Here is a 26,759-nt window from a genome sequence, read left to right on the forward strand (position 1 = left end):
TGTTGTGTAATCAATAAGAAGAATCCCTTTTACACACTCCAGTCAAATTAATGTTCGACATCAACCAGCAGTAACCACTCACAGATGAGAAGTGGCAGCACTAGCAGTAGACGACAATGTGGAAAACAGTACAGTCGTTATTGTAATGCAGAAACAGAGCAATTTATCTGACATCCAAAAGGGCATTATCAGTATGATCATTGGCTTTCAAGACAAGAGTGGAAGCATTTGTGAAACAGCTAAGTTTGTGAACTGTTTGCATGCCATCATGGTCAAAGGACACAGTGCATGGCAAAATGGCACCATCCAAAACCAACACTGAGGCAACTGTGGTGCACTGTGGGCCATTGATGACAGGGCCACCAACAATGTCTCCTCAATGACCATTCTGGAAGGCACACTGGATCAACACAAGTATACATCTATCCTTGGGACCATTTACAACCCTGCATATAGTTTGTTTTTCGTCAGTATGATGGCATCTACCCACTGGACTATGAAACATGGCACACAGCACAGAGTATGCATGCGTGGTTCAAAGAGTGTCAGGATAAGTTTACCATATTGCCCTGGCCACCAAACTACCCAGATTAAAACCCAATCAAGAATCTGTGGGACCATCTCAATCACGGTGCTCATGCCTTCGATCCCCAACCAAGAAACTTAGTGTAGCCAGCTACGGTACTTGAGTCAGCATGGCTCCACATCCCTTTCAGTACCTTCCAGAACCTCGTTGACTCTCTTTCTGCAAGTCTTGCAGTGGTCCACACTGCGAAACTTTGTTATTCAGGCTTTTGACAGGTGGTCACATTAATGTGACTGGACTCTATGATTAGGGCACTTTCAGCAGTTAAAACATATTGCATGTTTTGGTATAGAGCCAATGACTTCTATCCAATGGTCTGATTGCCATTTTACTTCTACTGTGTTATGATGGAGCAACTACTCTCCCTATTATAATACTCAGCTGATATTTCTTTCTGATACTTCAGATAAAGCATTTGTGTAATTTTATGTAGACCATTATCTGCTATCTATACACTGCCAAAGTCTAATATAAATGTTAGAGTTGTGCAGAACTGGCGCTTCTTTCACATGGATCTTCTTAGCAGTACAAGTACAGCCAAATTTGATTTCAGCTCTCAATTTTTTAAGAGTTCAAAACAAAGGTGCAGACTACTTATACAACTTCACCTAACACGGATGAAATTACCCTCCAGAAACAAGGAATTTTAGAACACCTGACATTCCAAATTATCATTCTGAATTAAGCATACATAATGTGATTACCAGATTTCCATGCAAAAGCATTTTGCACACATGTTTTGGCTATTTGGAAAGTATATGCATATTTCAAAGATTTCACTGATACAACTGCATGAATTTAGACATGTATAGTGCATATTTTTGTGGCCTCAGTGTGTATATTGCAATAACTTGCATGATAGCATCTTTTATTGGCTTGTTTCATATGAATTCAGCCAAAAGAACAGAAAATGAATAATTTTGTGAATTTTCTTACAGTCTGTAAACTTCCTAGGAAGCTCAAGTGCCCAGTTCAACTCGCAAAAAGTCAACAGAAGTCAATGTACTTCGTGCCAATAAATTTAAATAAAAAAGGATCCTATTGTTTTTCAGCAATGCTGTTCCATATGCGATAAAGGCTGGGAGACAATTACAAAATTTTATCCTAACCTAAAGCACATTACATGTTTAGCCCTTGAGTAACACTGGTAACTGAAAGAGTATGTATAAAACACGAAAATGTGAATACACTGATATCCACCTCAAACAAGGTAAACATGCACAAAATTGAAAGATCTGATAACTTTGGCAGCATTAATTAAGTCATACTGTATGCTGTCTCTTTTTCTCATTGAAGGTCAGCCATCACTCCAGGGTGAATGGCGGACAGTGGTGGGCTCGCGCGTGCCTGGCCGAAAGGCGAAGGTGGGATCTGGCCGCGTGGCAGCTGCCTTACCCCTTTCCAACAGGTACGGGGTGCTTCCTAGTGGTGATGACATCGTTTCCGAGCCACCACAGGATGCCTCGCCTGTTGGGCCAGTGGCCGATTCTCCGGCAAGGTCCCGACAGTCACAGAGGGCGGGCCTATTAGTTATAGGGAGCTCCAACGTTAGGCGGGTTATGGAGCCCCTCGGGAAAATAGCGGGTAGGTCGGGGAAGAATGCCAGTGTGCACTCGGTGTGCTTGCCGGGGGGTCTCGTCCGTAATGTGGAGGAGGCCCTTCCGGCAGCTATTGAACGCACTGGGTGTGACCGGCTGCAGATAGTAGCACATGTCGGAACGAATGATGCCTGCCGCTTGGGTTCTGAGGCCATCCTTGGTTCCTTCCGGCGGCTGGCTCATTTGGTGAAGACAACCAGCATCGCACGCGGAGTGCAAGCTGAGCTTAATATCTGCAGCATAGTGCCCAGAGTCGATCGCGGTCCTCTGGTTTGGAGCCGTGTGGAGGGTCTAAACCAGAGGCTCAGACGACTCTGCTACTATAATGGTTGCAAATTCATCGACCTCCGTTATTGGGTGGAGAACTGTAGGGCCCCCCTAGACAGGTCAGGCGTGCACTACACACCGGAAGCAGCTACTAGGGTAGCAGAGTACGTGTGGCGTGCACACGGGGGTTTTTTAGGTTAGAGGGACCCCCCCTTGGGCGAAACGATAAAATACCTGACGGCTTACCAGAGAGGACATTATCATCGTTGATAAAGAACGTCCGTCCTCAGATACCAAAAACAGGAAAAGTTAACGTAATATTGGTAAACTGCAGGAGTATCCAGGGCAAGGTTCCTGAATTAGTATCTCTTATTGAAGGAAATAGTGCGCATACAGTATTAGGAACGGAAAGTTGGTTAAAACCGGAAGTGAACAGTAACGAAATCCTAGACACAGAATGGAATATATACCGCAAGGATAGGATAAACGCCAATGGTGGAGGAGTATTTATAGCAGTAAAGAATTCAATAATATCCAGTGAAGTTATTAGCGAATGCGAATGTGAAATAATCTGGGTTAAGCTAAGTATCAAAGGGGGGTCAGATATGATAGTCGGATGCTTCTATAGACCACCTGCATCAGCAACCGTAGTAGTTGAGTGCCTCAGAGAGAACCTGCAGAGCGTCGTGAAGAAGTTTCGTGATCATACTATTGTAATAGGGGGAGACTTCAATCTACCAGGTATAGAATGGGATAGTCACACAATCAGAACTGGAGCCAGGGACAGAGACTCTTGTGACATTATCCTGACTGCCTTGTCCGAGAATTACTTCGAGCAGATAGTTAGAGAACCAACTCGTGAAGCTAACGTTTTAGACCTCATAGCAACAAATAGACCGGAACTTTTCGACTCCGTGAATGTAGAAGAGGGTATCAGTGATCATAAGTCAGTGGTTGCATCAATGACTACAAGTGTAATAAGAAATGCCAAGAAAGGAAGGAAAATATATTTGCTTAACAAGAGTGATAGGGCACAAATCGCAGAATATCTGAGTGACCACCATCAAACGTTCATTTCTGAGGAAGAGGATGTGGAACAAAAATGGAAAAAATTCATAAACATCGTCCAGTACGCCTTAGATAAGTTCGTACCGACTAAGGTCCAAAGCGAGGGGAAAGATCCACCATGGTATAACAATCATGTACGAAAGGTACTACGGAAACAAAGAAAGCTTCATCATAGGTTTAAGAGTAGTCGAATCATAGCTGATAAGGAAAAGCTGAACGAAGCGAAAAAGAGCGTAAAGAGAGCAATGAGAGAAGCATTCAACGAATTCGAACATAAAACATTGGCAAACAATCTAAACAAGAACCCTAAAAAGTTTTGGTCATATGTAAAATCGGTAAGCGGATCTAAATCCCCTATTCAGTCACTCGTTGACCACGATGGCACCGAAACAGAGGACGACCGAAGAAAGGCAGAAATACTGAATTCAGTGTTCCGAAACTGTTTCACTGCGGAAAATCGTAACACGGTCCCTGACTTCAGCCGTCGCACGGACGCAAAAATGGAAAATATTGAAATAAACGATATCGGAATTGAAAAACAACTGCTATCACTTAGTAGCGGAAAAGCATCCGGACCAGACGAGATACCCTTAAGATTCTACAGTGATTATGCTAAAGAACTTGCCCCCTTTCTATCAGCAATTTATCGTAGATCGCTGGAAGAACGTAAAGTACCTAGCGACTGGAAGAAAGCGCAGGTCGTTCCCATTTTCAAGAAGGGTCATAAATCAGATGCGAATAATTATAGGCCTATTTCGCTTACGTCAATCTGTTGTAGAATAATGGAACATGTTTTGTGTTCTCGTATTATGACGTTCTTAGATAATACAAATCTCCTTCATCATAACCAACATGGATTCCGCAAACAGAGATCATGTGAAACTCAGCTCGCCCTATTTGCCCAAGAAATTCACAGTGCCGTAGACACTGGCGAGCAGATTGATGCCGTATTCCTGGACTTCAGGAAGGCATTTGATACGGTTCCGCACTTACGTTTAGTGAAAAAATTACGAGCTTACGGAATATCGGACCAGGTTTGTGATTGGATTCAGGATTTCCTAGAAGAAAGAACACAACATGTCATTCTTAACGGTTCAAAATCTGCAGATGTAGAGGTAATTTCGGGAGTACCGCAAGGAAGCGTGATAGGACCTTTATTGTTTACAATATACATAAATGACTTAGTTGACATCATCGGTAGCTCCGTGAGGCTATTTGCAGATGACACGGTTGTCTACAAGAAAGTAGCAACATCAGAAGACTCGTACGTACTCCAGGAAGACCTGCAGAGGATTAATGCATGGTGCGACAGCTGGCAGCTTTCCCTAAACGTAGATAAATGTAATATAATGCGCATACATAGGGGCAGAAATCCATTCCAGTACGATTATGCCATAGGTGGTAAATCATTGGAAGCGGTAACGACCGTAAAATACTTAGGAGTTACTATCCGGAGCGATCTGAAGTGGAATGATCACATAAAACAAATAGTGGGAAAAGCAGGCACCAGGTTGAGATTCAGAGGAAGAATTCTAAGAAAATGTGACTCATCGACGAAAGAAGTAGCTTACAAAACGCTTGTTCGTCCGATTCTTGAGTATTGCTCATCAGTATGGGACCCTTACCAGGTTGGATTAATAGAAGAGATAGACATGATCCAGCGAAAAGCAGCACGATTCGTCATGGGGACATTTAGTCAGCGCGAGAGTGTTACGGAGATGCTGAACAAGCTCCAGTGGCGGACACTTCAAGAAAGGCGTTACGCAATACGGAGAGGTTTATTATCGAAATTACGAGAGAGCACATTCCGGGAAGAGATGGGCAACATATTACTACCGCCCACATATATCTCGCGTAATGATCACAACGAAAAGATCCGAGAAATTAGAGCAAATACGGAGACTTACAAGCAGTCGTTCTTCCCACGCACAATTCGTGAATGGAACAGGGAAGGGGGGATCAGATAGTGGTACAATAAGTACCCTCCGCCACACACCGTAAGGTGGCTCGCGGAGTATAGATGTAGATGTAGATGTAGATGTAGATGTATTCTTGAAAACACCAGTCTGTTTGCCACATTTAGAGATACAATGTGAGGTTTAGCTTTGCTAACACAATCCATTTTAATCATTTTATTACATAGATAACACTATCATCTTTTACTGTGATAATTTTCATTAAGTTTAGTGGGTAGGAATATTTACTATCAAAAACAGTCTTTATCACAATTTTTTTATTACAGTGACCGGTTTCCACCACTACTGTGGTCATCTTCAGACCAATGAGTAAGAACCTCCTTCTGCTGGAGAATCACTACCAATTCTCCAGCAGAAGGAGGTTCTTACTCATTGGCCTGAAGATGACCACAGTAGTGGTTGAAACCGGTCACCGTAATAAATAAATTGTGATCAAGACTGATTTTGATAGTAAATACTTGTAACACATTGATCACTGTCACTCCCATAATGTATTCAAAAGAAATTAGTGGGTAGGACACTGTAAGTCTCCACAAATTTATTGAAGTTAACATCTGTTTGCTTCATTCTATTGAAAAGCCCTGAGTTACTGCCCCGTATTTTCCCCCTCCCCCATCCCCCTGATGTTTTATGTTGTGGGCAATTTCAAAGCCACTAATACAGCTTTTAGAAGTGGCATTCATGAAAACAGATTTGAAGAAACAGCTGATGCACATCAAATCAAATTTTGCTAATTTGCCTGCTGCAATAATAAAGCTGGAAACCAAGGTAACTGGTGGAATCTCAGAGAATTATTGAAGAGGTTGAAAAAATTTGCAATCATCCTACGGAGAAGTGAGTGTCGCAGCAAAAGATCAGCTAAACAAAATTATTCAACAAGATAGTGGTACCAAAAGTACCCTCTGCCACATACCATTAGGTGGCTTGCAGAGTATGATGTAGATGTAGATCCCATTTTCGAGTTTACTGGGTTGACAAAAAAATATTTTGTGATGGAAATGTAAAAGACTTTCAACCTGATCTGACTTTGTCCAAAATTTCTTTACTTACTTATACACCTGTCACTTCTTGTGACATAAAAGTTTCATTTTCTAGGTAAAAAAATGTTCTGTCTAAGTGAAGAAAGTTTGGAGAAATTTGTTGTTTTGCACTGTTTTAGAATAAAACAGAAATAATTACACAAGTGAATTTTTATTGCTTTGGTGTATGATACAATGACACATGATTGCATATACACTCCTGGAAATTGAAATAAGAACACCGTGAATTCATTGTCCCAGGAAGGGGAAACTTTATTGACACATTCCTGGGGTCAGATACATCACTTGACCACACTGACAGAACCACAGGCACATAGACACAGGCAACAGAGCATGCACAATGTCGGCACTAGTACAGTGTATATCCACCTTTCACAGCAATGCAGGCTGCTATTCTCCCATGGAGACGATCGTAGAGATGCTGGATGTAGTCCTGTGGAACGGCTTGCCATGCCATTTCCACCTGGCGCCTCAGTTGGACCAGCGTTCGTGCTGGACGTGCAGACTGCGTGAGACGACGCTTCATCCAGTCCCAAACATGCTCAATGGGGGACAGATCCGGAGATCTTGCCGGCCAGGGTAGTTGACTTACACCTTCTAGAGCACGTTGGGTGGCACGGGATACATGCGGACGTGCGTTGACCTGTTGGAACAGCAAGTTCCCTTGCCGGTCTAGGAATGGTAGAACGATGGGTTCGATGACGGTTTGGATGTACCGTGCACTATTCAGTGTCCCCTCGACGATCACCAGTGGTGTACGGCCAGTGTAGGAGATCGCTCCCCACACCATGATGCTGGGTGTTGGCCCTGTGTGCCTCGGTCGTATGCAGTCCTGATTGTGGCGCTCACCTGCACGGCGCCAAACACGCATACGACCATCATTGGCACCAAGGCAGAAGCGACTCTCATCGCTGAAGACGACACGTCTCCATTCGTCCCTCCATTCACGCCTGTCGTGACACCACTGGAGGCGGGCTGCACGATGTTGGGGCGTGAGCGGAAGACGGCCTAACGGTGTGCGGGACCGTAGCCCAGCTTCATGGAGACGGTTGCGAATGGTCCTCACCGATACCCCAGGAGCAACAGTGTCCCAAATTTGCTGGGAAGTGGCGGTGCGGTCCCCTACGGCACTGCGTAGGGTCCTATGGTCTTGGCGTGCATCCGTGCGTCGCTGCGGTCCGGTCCCAGGTCGATGGGCACGTGCACCTTCCGCCGACCACTGGCGACAACATCGATGTACTGTGGAGACCTCACGCCCCACGTGTTGAGCAATTAGGCGGTACGTCCACCCGGCCTTCCGCATGCCCACTATACGCCATCGCTCAAAGTCCGTCAACTGCACATACGGTTCACGTCCACGCTGTTGCGGCATGCTACCAGTGTTAAAGACTGCGATGGAGCTCCGTATGCCACGGCAAACTGGCTGACACTGACGGCGGCGGTGCACAAATGCTGCACAGCTAGCGCCATTCGACGGCCAACACCGCGGTTCCTGGTGTGTCCGCTGTGCCGTGCGTGTGATCATTGCTTGTACAGCCCTCTCGCAGTGTCCGGAGCAAGTATGGTGGGTCTGACACACCGGTGTCAATGTGTTCTTTTTTCCATTTCCAGGAGTGTATTTTTTATGATTTGATAGTGCACAAAAGTATTTAACATATCAAACTGACGCTTGACTTGAGTTATTGTGCAACATATACCAATATAACAAAAGTAAAACTTTATTCCTATCAATTAAAGTTTGAGAAATATATTTTTTCCCCAACAAATTGGTTACAAAGTATCAAGGAATTTTGACTTATGTATTTACATTACTTACATTCTGCAAGTGCTGCACTTGCTTCTGCAAATCAGTGTTCTGGATTGTTAGCTCAGTGTTTTTCTCCAGCACACGAGCCAGTTGATCCTCCTAAAAAAAAAAAAAAAAAAAAAAAAAAAAAGAGGATATTATTTCTAAGGCAACAACAAAGTTAATATTCATTCATTCAAAATATAGATGCTGCCAAAAAAAGCAAATAATCAGATCATATGATTCATCAAATATAAGTGTATCATGTGATCACAGTATATGAATTGAAGAAATTATCTCTACAATTTAATAAAAATGCTTCAAAAGAGTATTTAGATTTAGTGATACTTTCTGGTAATGTTTCAACTATTTCATAATAGTTTCCCTTAAATGACAAACAAATACAATGCTTTCTCCAAAAATGTTCAGAATGACTGAATTTGCATCCAATGTTGAAATTCAAAGACAGACTTGCAATATCAGTATCTAATTGTATCTGTTGTACCAAGTTTCAAGAATATGCATTTACCAAAAGCACTATAGTTTACCTGAAATGGGAACATTTACAAACGCCAGACTTTTTTAACAATTTCAAAATGTGATTCAGTGTGAATAAATACCGTGATGGAGGCATTTAGGGATTTTTCCCAGCCAAAGACTACAGTAAATTAATTATTCAGTGAAGTTAGATCCAATATAAATTATCTTGAGGATTTAAATTTTGCTACCACGAAGACAGTCCTTCCTCATTCAGGTGTGTGTGTGTGTGTGTGTGTGTGTGTGTGTGTGTGTGTGTTGTTCTTAGTATAAGTTAGTTTAAGTAGTGTGTAAGAATAACTGACCTCAGCAGTTTGGGCCCTTAGGAATTCACACACATTTGAACATTAGTACTCCTGTGACTGTTGTTGTGTTGTCTTTATGGTCTTATATGAAGTCTTTCATTTCAGTAAGCTTTAAAATTTTTAGAGGAAAAACTGTTTATGCAAACAACAGACGGCTTAATTCTTCAAATTTTGCAACAGTTGCTCACATGTTTAATTTCAACATGATGATGTCACAAATGATGTAAGCCAAACTGTTAACTGAATTATTTGTACAATCTAAAGTTCTATCAGAATCTGACAATGATTGCTTGATCATTATAGCTGTATCAATAACATAGTTCTGCTACAGATTAGGGTATGATAGTACAACATTTCCTGACAGGAACCACCTTAATATAGAGTGACACAGCAGAAAATGATATGGTGTTGTATTATTTGAGCTCAACTATCAGCAGTCAAAAATGAGACATTTTACTAGGGTCATAAGCTGGTAACTGACATGTGGAACAAGTCCAGTTAACTCATACACTAAATATATTGAATAATGAGTTTAATTCCTGACATGCACATTAACACCATAACAGTTAAAGAAGGTTAGGTTTTAATGTCATAGTAACATTTAGAAAATTACAGACAAAGGCCAAGCTTAGGTGAACAAGACTAGGGGAGGGAAACTAATAGCTATGTTTCTGATGGAACCATTTGCTTGAACTGATTTTAGGAACCTGAGGAAAATCAAAATTAGAAAGGTTGGAATTTTGTTCCTTGTGAATACAATTTTGCTTCTCAAACATACAGATGTTTGCCAAAACTATGATTCTTCAAATTTTCCAAAATATGGAGTGAATTGTATTTGAATTACATTTGTTTTTCTTTATCGATCCTGTAAATTTTGATTAGGTACACAGTTTGCACATACAATCCAAGATAAGTCACGATTGAGAGAGTAAATACAATTTATACATATTACGATTTTGTTTGGTACATGTTGCATTTGGTTAACCTATTTGTAAAAATAAACAGCATGATTAAGAAGGTTTGATCAATATTATAATCCTTATGGTGATCCATAAACATGCTAGGGGCTGCAAAAAAATTCTACCACTACAAAAATGCAATAAGGATCATAACATCAAGTAGGAAACTGGATCGCTATAAACCCACCTATGACTGATGACAATTTTCAGTCAATATGTCTTCACCTGCCTTATATATTTGAAAGGAAACCATAAAACATTCACCAACACCAGAGGCGTCCACAATTATAACATGCATTAAGGAAGACACAGACATCTTGAGCTGCGGACTTGTTATGACATAGCAAAGTTTTCCAAAAGTAGCTATTAAAATGTTCAACCATCTAAATACTAAAATTAAGAAAGATGTCAATAAACCTATGCCAAGAGTCACTGTACAGTTTAAATGAGTTCTCGATATTGAAACAGCAAATTGGATGCCCTAAACAATGCACTGTCATATGAAATGAAGTGAACATGTATTTGTTAAAAATTTCTCTCCCTCTATGCCATTAAGTGTCATACAGATTTGTTCTACAGGGTGTTACAAAAAGGTACGGCCAAACTTTCATGAAACATTCCTCACACACAAAGAAAGAAAATATTTTATGTGGACATGTGTCCGGAAATGCTTACTTTCCATGTTAGAGCTCATTTTATTACTTCTCTTCAAATCACATTAATCATGGAATGGAAACACACAGCAACAGAATGTACCAGCGTGACTTCAAACACTTTGTTACAGGAAATGTTCAAAACGTCCTCCGTTAGCGAGGATACATGCATCCACCCTCCGTCGCATGGAATCTCTGATGCGCTGATGCAGCCCTGGAGAACGGCATATTGTATCACAGCCATCCACAATATGAGTACGAAGAGTCTCCACATTTGTGGTTGCATAGACAAGAGCTTTCAAATGCCCCCATAAATGAAAGCCAAGAGGGTTGAGGTCAGGAGAGTGTGGAGGCCATGGAATTGGTCTGCCTCTACCAATCCATCGGTCACTGAATATGTTGTTGAGAAGCACACAAATACTTCGACTGAAATGTGCAGGAGCTCCATTGTGCATGAACCACATGTTGTGTCGTACTTGTAAAGGCACATGTTCTAGCAGCACAGGTAGAGTATCCCATATGAAATCATGATAACGTGCTCCATTGAGTGTAGGTGGAAGAACATGGGGCCCAATCAAGACATCACCAACAATGCCTGCCCAAACGTTCACAGAAAATCTGTGTTGATGACGTGATTGCACAATTGCGTGCGGATTCTCGTCAGCCCACACATGTTGATTGTGAAAATTTACAATTTCATCACGTTGGAATGAAGCCTCATCCGTAAAGAGAACATTTGCACTGAAATGAGGATTGACATATTGTTGGATGAACCATTCGCAGAAGTGTACCCGTGGAGGCCAATCAGCTGCTGATAGTGCCTGCACATGCTGTACATAGTACGGAAACAACTGCTTCTCCCGCAGCACTCTCCATACAGTGACGTGGTCAATGTTACCTTGTACAGCAGCAACTTCTCTGATGCTGACATTAGAGTTATCGTCAGCTGCACGAAGAATTACATCAAATGGGCATCTGCCAACTCCGCATTTGTAAACATTGCACTGACTGCAAAACGATGTTCATGATGAACACTAACCTGTTGATGCTACGTACTGATGTGCTTGATGCTAGTACTGTAGAGCAATGAGTTGCATATCAGCACAAGCACCAAAGTCAACATTACCTTCCTTCAGTTGGGCCAGCTGGCGGTGCATCGAGGAAGTACAGTACATACTGACGAAACTAAAATGAGCTCTAACATGCAAATTAAGCATTTCTGGACACATGTCCACATAACATCTTTTCTTTATTTGTGTGTGAGGAATATTTTCTGAAAGTTTGGCCGTACCATTTTGTTACACCCTGTATATTATTATGCATTATTATGCCAATTGGCTTTTGTATTGTAATGCTTGAATAGTCTTAACTTTGTGACACTGATGCAGTCTCTCTGGTCTTGACTGGTGAATGACATAGCTATGGTTACATTCTGCCTCAGCTGCTGTTGGTCATGCATTTGAATGCTTGGCTTCAAAAGTGCACAAAAATTGCTTAGCACAGAGACAACGTTCCAAATGGAAAGCAACAAGAATCTCATATAGTGCAGGCACCAACAATCAGTCTTTCCTTCTCATCCTGTTCAGTAAGTCTCCCCAGAGTTCTGAGCAACTTTTATGTGACTTTCCCCATTTCTTAAACCTTGACAGTTCTCTTCCTTTCCCTTAGATCCTTCTACCAGAAGAAAGAGTCACTGGCTTCAAAGGTTGCACGTTACTATATCTTTTATGTGTTTTTTCCTGCTGGCACTTAGTGACTGGACATTTTTGTTTGATGTAGGGTCAGAAAAGTGAGCAATCTTCAATTCTTGAAATATGAAAAACTATTATGTATGTATTGGAAAAGTAGGAAATTTTGTAATTTGTTTACTCTATGAGTATACACCATAAACAAAAAACAATAAATATCTGTGCCTTCGAGATCCAAAACCCCTGGTTAGTTTGATGTGGACTTATAATTGAGTCAACCTTTATTGAAGTTTGTGGATATATTTAAATCTTTACACTGGGAATAAATGAAGAAGTTAATAAAACAATGTTTGGAAGGAGGCATAGAAATGAGTAGCCTACTAACGACACTAAATCATTCATGCATCATATTCCGTAGATGCCATCACAAAGGAAACTTCAAGGGTGTGAAATTATTCAGGATACTCACTTAAAAAAAAGTCTCTATACTGTTTAATAATATTCATACTTGTGCCAGTTAAATTTAAAAAAGAAAGCTGTTAGTTTGAAAAATGGTTTGTTTCCTATACCTTTGTTTACTGTCTAACAGTAATTTAATATTTACTTTATTGCACTGTAATTCTCAAAGAAAATAGTTACTCACATCTTTAAATGCAGAGCCCTGATTACAGTACATCACTACATGAGATGCAGCTTTATAACAAAAACTATTGCTTCTCATGTAGCAAACAGAAATTTTCAATCCCTGAATCTCAATATTCAAATAATTAATAGAAGAACTGGTTAATGAGCTACATTTCTCATTTTATTTCAAACTGGTAGGTACTTCCATGTTATTGCTGTAAGTTAGACAGGAACTTCGGCCAAATACCTTTGCACCAGAGTACATAACTCCTCAGTGAACTCTGGATGAAGAGGCAAAGTCTACTTAAAAATTATTTTTTTGTTTTCTATTGTGATTGTGTATATCACACTTCAGCTGAATCTGACTGTTATTACCAGCTGCAAAAAAACATTAAGGAACAAATGTACTGGAGAGTGAGTGTAGTAGTACCAAGATCCTTAAGAAGACTTCTGCAAGATGTAGGCCTACAATTATGTAATTTACATCATTTCTCACTTCTGCTGAATGAATATTTTATTTAATATTTTATTTACTTTAATTCCACAATTTAAAAAACATGGATTGAAAACATTCAAACTCTATCAATACACTTGTCTTTATATCAACACAATGAGAGATGCTCCCAGTTGCATAACACACTATACTAAGTTCCTTAATTAGTTTATCTATAAGTTGGCTCCATTTTAACTTGTTATACAACTGGTCCCCAATGAATATTACACAATGTTTCATTTAGTGTATGGCCATTAATATTTACTTATGGTGGAAGGGGATCATTATCACATGTCTGAAATTGCATAATAGGAATCTTTATGAGATTAAGACTTAAACTGATGGCTGCAAACCACTTCAAGGCTGTTAAGCTATCGTCTAAGCTGTAACTCCTAATGTCGAATTAGGACTCTTGATTAATACACTTGTATCATCAGTAAACATTACTGTCTTGAACCACCTTTTAAAATCCTTGGAATAAAGCTTACGTAGGTCAGAAACAAGAGAGGGTCCAGAACCATCCTTGGGACACTCCACATTTTTAGTTACCCCATTAGGTGGTTAATTTAATTATTGTGACATAATCTGTTAACAAGACCCTAAACTTTCTGTTATGAAGGTAAGACTGTATCAATGGAAGACGGGTGTCATTATTGTCATAACACCTTGCTCTGCCACATAGAATTTTGTACATGATACAACTGGAGGCTTTGGCAAGGGCACAAAATATACTAAAAGGACAATTTTTCTTGTTTAGCTCTGCATAGATTTGATTTGTGAGGTTTCATATTGCTTTCTCTTTGGAGGCCATTGACAATGGCCAAACTAAAATGCAATTTAGAAGTCCTGCCCAGTTAATTGACTCAGTAGTCTATCACATGTCTCTTTCCCAAACACTGAAAAGGTCTGTATGAGTGTTATAGGCCTGTAATTAGAGCTGGTTTGCTAATATCGCATTGTATACATGCATATAACTAGTTTTGTAGATTTGTCTTACTACAGCATAACATTTCATTGGTGATTTCAGTATTTTATGCCAGTGTCATAAAATAATGTATAAACACCACATAAAAAAGACACATTAACAAAACCAGTTGGTGAGAGTTTTATTTAGGAAATTAGGAGGTAATGATTGGATGGGTAGGTAAAAAGTAATTATTTCTTTTGGTAAACCAGAGTTTTCAAAACTAAGCTCTCAATATCTTTGAAAGGAGAAGTGTACAATAATTGTGTATTAAATGTTTTGATATATGACACAGAGAATGCAACAGCCAGTCAAAAATTGAAGGTCATTTAATGAGCAATCATGATGCACATTGGAAATCACTAACAGTGACAGGAAAACAAACAAATGAATCATAGAACAGACTGAAGTAGAAGAGTTAATGAAGACTGTTATGAAAATGAAATGGAGGTGAGCAGTACATGTACCCAGGTGAATAGGCGATACATGTGCAATGGAAGTTGTCAGCCGGATTGCGAGGGATAAAAAGATCAAGATAATGGTGAAGACTGACACTGTCATAGAGGAGACAGTGGTCTTAATGTGGTTTCTTAAATAAAATGTTTCAAACTATTACTTTCGAAACTTCCTGGCAGATTAAAACTGTGTGCCAGACCGAGCTCGAACTAGGAACCTTTGCCTTTCGCAGGCATGTGATCTACCAACTGAGCTACCAAAGCACAGTTCACGACCCATCCTCACACCTTTAATTCCGCCAGTACCCTTCGCAGAAGCTCTCCTGCATACCATTCTATAAAACTTTCAATGGCTAGGCTGCAATTCTCTTATCACAGTTAAAGTAAGACAACTAGTTTCGGTTGTTATCAGCAACAACCTTCAGATCATAATCTCGCAGGATGACGGTGATATAGGAAAATGTCCTGTTGCATGAGTAAGTTGGATTGAAAGCTAATTACTTGCAACAGTATAGCAGATATTACTGTGAGAACAGTACATGTAATGGCTCCAAAAATTGTCAGCTGTTCCATAGAGAAGAATGATCCTGCACAACATATGAAGTAGTCATGAAAAGTGTAGAGGCTGAAGGATGATAGGAAAATGCTGCATGCCTGCCAGCCTGACAAGACACATCAAAACTAACTGACTTACAATCTGGAGATAGTAGCAGATAGCAATTGAAACTAATTATCGTACTTTAATTGTGATAGAAAAATTGTGGTCTAGGCATTAAAAGTTTTTTACTTAAAAATTCTTATTTAATCAAGATAAAGATCAAAAGCAACCAAATGGATGATGTCATTAGAAAGCATGCAGCAGCAGCACGAATGTAAACCACTGAAAACTAATGCAGGGGAGTCTGGAAGAATTTTTTCCAGCAGTGAACACCAAACAGGTGGTGGTGATGACGATGGTAATTGTGATGATGATGTCTGTCCATATAATATATTACTACAATATACAGCACACATCTAATGCAGCTTCGTCAAATGAATAGAGGCACAAAGGTGAAAAAGGAACAGAAGGCGAGTGAGTCGCCTACTCCGCAGGAACTAACAAGCACTGGTACAGCTCTCCACATAATGAGATACACCACTAGCATGCAAATGAAGTCTGGACCTTACAAGGAGAACTGCTCAGCACTGTGACACAAGGAAAATAACTTCAGTGCTAAACATTGTATTTGTTCATAATTGAAGAACAACATGATAATAAACAATGGCAAATCTGCTATGCCTCGTCATAGATTGTGGTTCACAATAAAAATTAAGAACAATATCCCACAAGAGACTTTGCAAGCAATGACAATACCAGAAAAGAATTGAACTTATTTTCTCTAACATCAAATATTGATCTACACCTAAACAAATAAATAAAAACACAAGAAAAATATATCTAAAAAGAAAGATGATGAGACTTACCAAACAAAAGTGCTGGCAGGTCGATAGACACACAAACAAACACAAACATACACACAAAATTCTAGCTTTCGCAACCAACGGCTGCTTCGTCAGGAAAGAGGGAAGGAGAGGGAAATACGAAAGGATGTGGGTTTTAAGGGAGGGGGTAAGGAGTCATTCCAATCCCGGGAGCAGAAAGACTTACCTTAGGGGGAAAAAAGGACGGGTATACATATGTATACATTCAGGGGTATAATGTCTGCTTATGTCTGTGTATATGCGGATGGATATGTGTGTGTGTGCGAGTGTATACCCGTCCTTTTTTCCTCCTAAGATAAGTCTTTCCACTCCCGGGATTGGAATGACTCCTTACCCTCTCCCTTAAAACCCACATCCTTTCGTCTTTCCCTCTCCTTCCCTCTTTCCTAACAAAGCAGCCATTGGTTGCGAAAGCTAGAATTTTGTGTGTATGTTTGTGTTTGTTTGTGTGTCTATCGACCTGCCAACGCTTTTGTTTGGTAAGTCTCATCATCTTTCTTTTTAGATATATTTTTCCCACGTGGAATGTTTCCCTCTATTATGTTCAAAACACAAGAAAATTTATATAAGGGTATAATTCTACTCAATGGAAGTAAAGTGGGACATCCTAAAAAGAGGTGGGACCGTTAAAAACCAGAACAGGCTAGAAATATTAACCCATAAAGCTGATGATGAAGTTACAAGTATATATCACTTGGGCAGCAATCTCAATATCAGTGAAAAATAGCATTCTATAAAAAAGATTTCATCAAATAAAATAAATATTTAGTCATTACACTCTGGTAACATACAAATTTAAGGTTCTCTATGTATGTGTTGTAACAAACAAGTATTTTCATTCTCAGCAAAGTTATCATAGTTAGAGTATTGTCCAAAAATAGATTGCACCATGGGTGTCTCGAGAAATTTATCTAAGATGGCGCAAGATTTCACATTTTTTATGTATGTGGTTTGCTGACTTTGAAAACATGTCTTGTCCCATGAATTAAATTTGACATGAAGTTCATGAATCTTATTGCATCTTACCTAATTGAGGTAACTTTTGTGAGTAAACGATCTTAAATTACATTCTCATATGATTAAAGACAGTGTATTCCACAAATCAGGTAAGAAAGTTACAGGAAATTCACAAAATATATTTTCATTCATACAACAATAATGTTAGGCTAATACAATAAATGAAAAATCTGAAATAAAAACAAAAATCATAATAATCCCAAAATTTTTGTTCCTTATCAACAAACAAGAATGCCACTGATTAATACCCCTCAAATCAGAAACTAGAAAATAAAAGTAAAAAAATTCTTATTCAATTTTGATCCCTTTGCTTACAAAACTTCAGACGTTAATGGATTTATAGTGTGATTTTCATGCCTTCTATTTTTTAATGTTGTTTGTCATAGCTAAACCAGAAGAAGATAAGTTTTGAAAACAACTTTTTGGATTGCTTTGGTAAAGTGTAACCTAAGGCAAACCTTCAAGGACATGAATGTGGTGAAACTTCATACAACAACTCCAAAACTGTCATTCAACTGATTCTCAACTGCCACAAACTGAATGAAGATGGTCCTTGTCTCCCAAATTTGTCACACTATTGTCCAGTCATGTCAAGTGCACTGGATCACTTTTCATAGCTCTATAACTGCTTGTTTAGGTGTCTTGAACCAACAGGGTTTGACAAACTCTCTAGTCCTCAAGAAGACATACTTTCAACTTTGAAACTTTACACATTTTCCTCTTTCTTCTAGGAGAGACAATATTTTCTCAATCCTAATAATACATTTGTGTCAATCTTAACCAGAGATGAAAACATCTGAAGTATAATATGGCCATGTTCTTCAGAGTCTACTACATTTGCTCAGCCATGGAAAACTGAATGTAGTCCTTGGGACTTTGACAAGTCTTCTTCACCTACAGACAAATGTAAAAATTACTGTTGTGACCACTTTGTGCAGAAAGGGGAAAGGACTGGCTTTGTGGGAAACGGAAACTAAAATTGGGCAGTTACACTGCAGCCATGTTTACAAAGTGCTGAGTTTTGGCACACAATCCATGCGAAGGCTTGTTGGAGAGGTCATTTTCTACAGCTCAGTACGTGCTGTGTGAGGAAACGACACAGGACAGATTGGGAACTCTGTTTTGGCAGTTTTCTGTACAGGTTTCCATCCACCTTTTCCTATGAGTAGCCTGACAACCAAACAAAATTCAGTTTTGTAGTGACTGCTAGTGTCCCCAGGCAGCATTAAATTTGACATTTAATAGAATCACATACACCCACTTTCAGAAATGTATGAGAATCCTGTAATAAATACAAAATCTGTATCCTGGATAGATCCTAGGTGGAGACAAATGTCTTGCCTCCCCCCCCCCCCTTTTGAAGACAAGACATCCACTTAAGTAAAAATTGCCATAACTAAAAAGTATGCTAAGATTATTGTAATACAATTATGTGGACGATTAGCATGTTGCCACTTTTTTTTCTGAAGAAATGTATTATAACTGCGAACCAACTAACTCATTCCATATCACAGCAAGGGGTCCTACTATGGATCAATGGAACATGCAAGTAACTGAAACTAAACTCCTGTAGTAAGGCCTGGAGACCAACATTACTTTTAGAAAACTGCTCACTGTAACTATATGCAATCAATATAAATACTATTTTTTTGAGTTATCAAGCCTCCGACTGGTTTGATGTGGCCTGGCATGAATTCCTCTCCTGTGCCAACCTCTTCATCTCAGAGTAGCACTTGCAACCTACATCCTCAATTATTTGCTGGATATATTCCAATCTTTGTCTTCCTCTACTGTTTTTGTCCTTTACAGCTCCCTCTAGTACCATGGAAAGCATTCCTTAAAGTCTTAACAGATGACCTTTCATTCTGTCCCTTCTCCTTGTCAGTGTTTTCCACATACTCCTTTCATCTTCAATTCTGCACAGAATATTCTCATTCCTTACCTTATCAGTCCACCTAATTTTCAACATTTGTCTGTAGCACCACATTTCAAATGCATCGATTCTCTCCCGTTCCAGTTTTGCCACAGTACATGTTTCACTACCATGCCATGCTGTACTCCAGACATACATGCTCAGATATTTCTGCCATAAATTAATGTCGATGTTTGACAATAGTAGACTCCTCTTACCAGGAAGGCCCTTTATGCAAGTGCTAGTCTGCTTTTGATGCCCTCCTTGCACCATCCATTATTGGTTAGTTTGCTGCTTAGGTTGTAGAATTCCTTAGCTCCATCTACTTCATGACCATCAACCCTAATGTTAAGTTCCTTGCTTTTCTCATTTCTGCTACTTTCCATTATTTTCATCTTTCTTCAATTTACATTCAGTCCATATTCTGTTCTCAATAGACTGTTCATTCCATTCAGCAGATCATGTAATTCTTCTTCACTTTCACTTAGGATAGCAATGTCATCAGCGAATCGTATAATTGATATCCTTTCACCTTTAATTTTATATGAGGATTGGAACTTAAATAGTGGCAACTATTTAGTCACAACCGATACAAAAGAGTTACATGTATGCACCTGTTACTGTCCTTCAAAGTAGTCACCAGCATTGTGTAGAACCCGTTGCCAGCAATGTGGAAGGCATAGTATATGGTTAGCAGAGCCTGTTCTGTTGATGGTGTGAATGGAGCAGTCTACTGCCTGTCTAATCTCTGGAACAGTTCTGAAGCAAATGCCATGTAGTGGTTCCTTCACCTTTGGAATCAAATCAAAGTCACAAGGACTTAAGTCCGTGGAGTATAGTGGATGGTACAGTACTTCCAAGTCCCACTGACTGAACAGAGCTTGCGCTGTATGCGCCTGCGCATTGTCATGCAAAATGATGGGTTGGTTGCGCAGAAAGTGTCGCCACTTCTTTTGCAAAGCTGGTCGCAGATGATGTTCCAAAAACAAACAGTAATACTGCGCACTGACAGTCTGCTGTGGAGAAATGTAATGCGTTAGGATAACACAATCACAGTCGTACATGAGAATCACCAGAACTTTCACCATACTGGGGCTCTGACGCACTTACAACTTTCGCAGTGACCCATAATGCTTTGTGACAGGCAGTGCACCGTACTATCAACAGAACAGGCTCTGGTAATGGTGTACTACACCTTCCACATCACTGGCAATGGGTTCTACATAATGCTGGTGAGTACTTTGAAGGACAGTAACAGGTGCAAACATATAACTCTTTTGTATCGGTTGTGAATAAATAGTTGCCACTATTTAAGTTCCAACCCTCGTATATAGGTAGACTATACTACCTCAAAAAGCAAAGGTATTACTGTCGTAACTTGGACACACAACACAATCAAGAATATTGGTACAACTTTAATAGACTGTGGCATATGCACCAATCACCATGACATACACTGAACACAATAAGATAAGGCAAATGTACACAAGCAATAATAACATGATAATTAAGCACGAGCTTAGTGTGGCAGGCTTTAAATAGGCCCTTGCCCTTCGTGGGCTCTGCCGGAAGTTCACAGTATTGCTCTTTCATGACACACTCTTGTGGATGGCAACACACTGTTAATGTGGACAGCTTTCAAGTGTGTGTGCGTTACTTCATTCCTCTTCCCTTGGGGAACATCTCAGATTCATGAGATGTCCATGGCATCTTCCCCCATGAGGCTCTGAATGAGATGATGTGCTGATACTAGGGTGTATGATCATCATTACTTGGGGCACAAGCAGTGTCACAGTCCGCCTTCTCGAGTCGACCCATATTGTAGGGTGGGTGACATCGGCACAAGCTCCATGTACACATCAGGTCCAGGGCATGGTGGTGATGGGGGTTCCCTCATATATTGTGGTAGGAAACAGAGACGATTCTAGAAGTCGGTCAAGGGATGGACCAATGACAGGGAAGGTGAGGGAGGGGGTTTGGGAGAATGGAATATTGCTTAACAAAAGGACAGTTGGGGTCCTCCACCAACAAACTGGTAAAATTTCGTGTTGCTTAAAGTAGTTTTTGGTAACTGTTTTGGAGTTCAGAGTAAAAACGTGTCTACAGAATGTGTTCGCTCAGAAAAATAATATGATTTGACCCAGATGTCAGGCGATTTTGAAGTTTTTGTCTGGGGTCAGCAATTTAAGTGTTGGTAGGCATACCTGGCATATTAAGCTTTCTTGATTATTGTAAGTGGTACTTGTATATTTATATACATCTAATTTATATTAATAAATAATAAGATGCCCATTTTAAGTTAAATGATATTTATTGGTTTAGATAGTAAGCTATTTGCCATTCTTATTCTTTTGTCAAAATGTGTTTGAAATACATTGCAACCTATATTGCTACATAATTATAAAGAAATGATTGAATCTGTTGAAGTACCGTAATATATTTGTTGATTTCTGAAGTCATTTTATCCAGTGTAATATGATACTCTATGGGGGGGGGGGGGGGTGGCAATAGCCTCCAATAGCCCCCCCCCTTGCCACCACCCACCACCCCTGGCAGGGAGCCTGCCGCATCAGGTGATACATCAAGCGACGCAGACTGGCGTTTTGATGTCAGTATCCTGAGCAGAGTTGTCCAGTTACCCACGCACAGGAGCAACTGGTCATAATGATGTGCACAACGGAGACCCTCCTCTAGACAGATGTCGCAGAGATGGCAGCCACAGCTTAGGGAGATGATGGTGGGAATCCATTTTGGGTGACAACCAAACCCACGTGCCCAGACAGCCAACCCTGCCAGAAATGGGACGACAGTTGCACAGGTTGGTGTCCATGGCCAGGCTGCAGGAGATGCAGGAGTGTTTTGGGTTGATATACATGGAGCAGTTCAGAAGGGCTGTTACTGCCAAACTGCATGAACTGATAGGAAGACAGAAATTGATTGGATGGAGACCAAGTCACATACTTTTTCACTTGTGATTTGAATGTCCTGACAATCCTTTTGGACTGTGGGTGGAAGGGTGGAGCAAAAATCTGGTGAATCCCATGGGCCTTGCAGAAGGAGGAGCTGGAGACCACAATATTATCAAGGTAGTTGGCCCAGCCTGGCACAGACCTCATGAGTTGTTCGAGAAATCATTCAAAAATTGTTGGAGCGCTGATCATGCCAAATCGTAACCACAGGTATTGGTACAAAGCAAAAGGCACGTTAATGACCAAGAGCCATTGAGAGTCAGCATCAACAGGAAGCTGCAAATATGCATAAGTGGGGTCAATCTAGGAAAAATACCAACCACCAGTGAGATAAGCAACAAGTTCGTCAGGCTGTAGCAAGGGATGTGTGTGGGTGATAGACTGAGCACAGAAAGAAACTTTGAAATTGCAGCAAATGTGTCACTGTCTCGACGGCTTCTTGACAATCCTTAAGGGGGCAGCCCATTTGCTGGATGTGATCAGTTGCATAACCCTGGAGAACATGAGGCGATCGAGCTCCACCTCGACTTGGTCATGGAGTGCCATTGGCATTGACTGAGCCCAAAAGAAACAGGGTTGGCCAAAGGTTTCATGGTGGTGACTTTGAAATTATTGGCACAATCCAAATCCACAGAAAATTCAAAGTATAAAAAAGTATATAAGGCATTTGATCAGAGACGAGATTAATTTCACTGGAAATACCAAATGTGAAAACGTTACAGGCAACCAAACCAAACAAATTTTCGGTGTGTGCATTGTTATCCACCACAAAAGTAAGGGGACAAACCACAGATTTACATGAGACTGGGCTGAGAAAATACCTAATACTGGAATGCTTGGTTTATTGTAGATGACTAACATATGTGACACTAGTGCTACAGAGAGAGAACCCAAGTCCATGTAGGCTACATCTGCAAGTTCAGTAATGACAAGGCAGCACCAGTGTTGACTTCCACATACAAAACCTTCTGACAAACCTTGACATCAATAAAAAGCTTATTGGGTACAATGAAGCCTGAGAATTGACATCCATATCAGAGTCTGCAATAGGCTGTTGGAATTTTGCATTACAAAGGAGCAATGTGGCCCATTTTGATGCACTGGAGGCAAATGACCCCTCACTTAGGACAAGAGGGAAGCATGGAGCATTGTGTTGTTGTTCATTACAAGGCTTGCTGTGCTGCTGCTGTTGCCGTGGCTGCCACAGTGAAGTGGGTCGGCTGCTGCGATGTCTTGCTTGCGCATGGACCTCTGCCACCATATCATCCCCAACTGAACCATCCAAACAGCAGTAGAATCAGGTTCAACTTCTGCAACCTCACACCACGATTCAATTTGAGTACCCGCAGCCCTCAAAACCTCAAACAATTGTGCAATAGTGACAACGTCAGAGAGAGAGGAGTTTTCACGAGCCTGCTCACGAACCTTATGATAGGGGGCCAGCCAAATGATTGCATCACAAACCATATGATCAGCATATGATTCCTTATGTACATCAGTGAGAAAGTGATGACAGCTCAAACCGTGCATCTCAGCTGCTCAAGTCTTTTAAGAATGTTCTGGTTTCTTGAGACACCGATAGAACTCAACTTGAGCGGCAATGATGTGCATCTGTTTACAGTAGTATATCAAAAGGGGGTTGCACATGTTATCAAAAGAGAGTAAAGACAGATCCTGCTGTGGGGGCAGTTGGCAAAGGAGTTGATAATTGCAAGGCAATAACCAAAACAAAACAAAAAAAGCATGGCCTAAGGTAACATCAGTTAACCCAGATGCATGAAAATGCTTCCAATTCTTCAACAGACTCATCATAAGCTGGAAACAGCAGCGGATAAATGACCAGGGTAGTGTCAGGCAAAAAAGGAAGTGCAAGGGAAGATGCACCAGACGGCATGGACTGAGATGGAGCTGAACTGGCCAAAACAGAGGCAAGCATTTGGAATACCTGGGTTTGATTGTGTTGTGCTGTGGTGAACACCTCCACCTGTTGACTGAGATGCTGTAACACCACAGTAAGAATCCCTTGCTGATCAACCAGCCAGTGTAAAAATTCATCAGTAGTACTGTCAGACATCATAACGCAATGGAGGACTACTCAGAGACTGAAAACAGCATGGAGAACAATTCAACATTCATCATCATTTGTGTTGTAACTTGGGCGCACAACACATCCAAGAATGTCAGTACAACTTTATTAGACTTTGGCACACACATCAATCACCGTAACACACACAGAACATAATAAGATAAGGCAAATGTATGCAAGCAGTAATAACATGATAACTAAGCAGTATGAGCGTAATGCAGAAAGGTTAAATAGGCACTAACCCCTGGCAGGCTCTATCGAAAGTTCACAGTATTACTCTTTTGCAGTGCACTGGTAATGCATGCGTTACTTCAGTTACAATAAATGATTCTGACCAAGATGAATCCAAAGACAATGACAAAAGAAAATGGTTACTGGAGAATCTTATATCTTGCATGTAAAAAAGGATCAGGACAGTAAGTAATGTACTTGTTTTTCACAACACACTGATAGCATAAACCGTCACACCAGACTGAAGATGCACTGAAATAAACCTGCCAGACATACATTGTAAACTGAGACCACTAATCTGTGGAACATACAATAGTAAACCCCTATATTTTTACAAATACGCCACCTGTTTTACATTGTCAAAAATGTATTCCCACATCACTAAAATTAATAAACTCACCCACACAACAAACAGTGAAGGTGTTGAGTCATTGACTGGGACATAAGATTACCAATGCTGCTGGGTTCTCAGATAAATGTTCTTCAGAGATAACTGTAAAAACATCTCAATTGCTTTGCACTGCTGAGACAATGTATGTATATTTGTTACTCAGCTCTGAGGGAGGGCTTAGCCTAAAAGCTCAGCAATATTTTCAGTCTTATTTAGATGCCCGTTAATCACGTAAAGCCTCAACTACATCATGTGTGGTTACTTTTAATTCTTCAACTGCAAGATATTACTTTCTTGGTGAACACTGAGATTGCCACCTATTTTTGCCCATCTTTATTCAATTTGATTACAATCTAGAAGCTACTAACTCACTTTGATGTTTGATCTACCATTTTCACCAACTATTAAGAATTATAAAGCTACAAGCAGACATACATTCTGGGGAGATGTGTAGGGGTCAAAAGCACCATTCCCAAAAAATACTGTACTAGAAGTATACTTTCGGAGAATATAGTAGCATGAAAACTAAGAGACTTAAAATGACAAGAGATTTTGGAAAATTACCATGTGTTTAGCACATGATATTTTCAGTTTCTTGTGCAAGGACACACCCACGTGGACAGGCTTGCAACCTGACCACCTGTAGACAACATTCCAGTCATGAAAACGGTCACATTTACTGGTTGACTATTTCTGCTGTCAACACTAAATCTGATATGGTCTGTAAGCCTGCAAGTAGAGTGACAAACAACTTAATATATATACTGCTCCACACACAGTCATCAAACCAGCTACACTGATTGCTTGTATCTGGATAAAAAGACAGTTACGACCCTGTCCAATATGTTTCACCAAGGAGTCATGCTATATTATACACTGCTAAAAGAGAACAAAACCATAAAAGAAATATACATTTTAAAAGTCTTAAAATACCCAGACATTTACTAAAAATAGTTTTTTTCTCATCTAAAGAACTCAAGTACCGTAACAAAAATAATCATGTTCACGAATAACGAAGGAGCATGTTTGTAAGCTCACTTTACATGACTATTTTGTAAATTATTCCGTGTAATCTAAAAATCAAGGTGTATTACTGGAGGAGTCTTCTGTGATTCATTTCCCTTGTTTGAATCAGGTTCTTTCTCTTCTTTTAACCTTATCTTATGCACTTAAGTGATAAACTGCGTACATAATTATGTCAATACTGAACTTCTTATATATACCCTGTATTTTTCCATTTTTTTTAATTTTATTAACATCTGCTATAAATAATGCATTCCCTTATATGAATATATGACGCCAGCCATACCAGGAAATTAGTCTACAGTTGAATGAATGAATAAATGCTTACAAAGTTCTATTATACATATATAAATTATATTATACATACAATGACTAATCCATTATGTAACCATTACTGCTATCGTCAGGAATTGAAAGGTCAATAAATAATGGCTGCGTCCGAACTACCAGTATGATTTTCTAAGACTGATTTAATGAGTTCTATTTGGTCCCATTTCCTTACATTATATACAGAGTGTATACTTTTAATACAAGACAGTACCGTAGTAAATAAAACATTAAGTCCCCCCAACAACAGTTGCAATGAAATTTCAAATGATAGTACTTATAAGCTCTATTTAAGCATTTTCTAGAAGCTACAGCATGCCAA

General features: G+C 40.0%; 1 long non-coding RNA gene across 1 annotated transcript in view; it reads right to left on the reverse strand.

The window, feature by feature from the left end:
* The window catches only part of LOC126100719 (uncharacterized), a 95,931-nt gene extending 87,539 nt beyond the window's left edge, over positions 1–8,392 (reverse strand). Inside the window, exon 1 of the long non-coding RNA XR_007522202.1 lies at positions 8,352–8,392. This is a non-coding gene — a long non-coding RNA (uncharacterized LOC126100719). The remainder of the gene's footprint in view (positions 1–8,351) is intronic.
* Positions 8,393–26,759: the final 18,367 nt, after the last annotated feature.

Source organism: Schistocerca cancellata, chromosome 9 (assembly GCF_023864275.1).
Source record: "Schistocerca cancellata isolate TAMUIC-IGC-003103 chromosome 9, iqSchCanc2.1, whole genome shotgun sequence".
Classification (NCBI taxonomy): domain Eukaryota; kingdom Metazoa; phylum Arthropoda; class Insecta; order Orthoptera; family Acrididae; genus Schistocerca; species Schistocerca cancellata.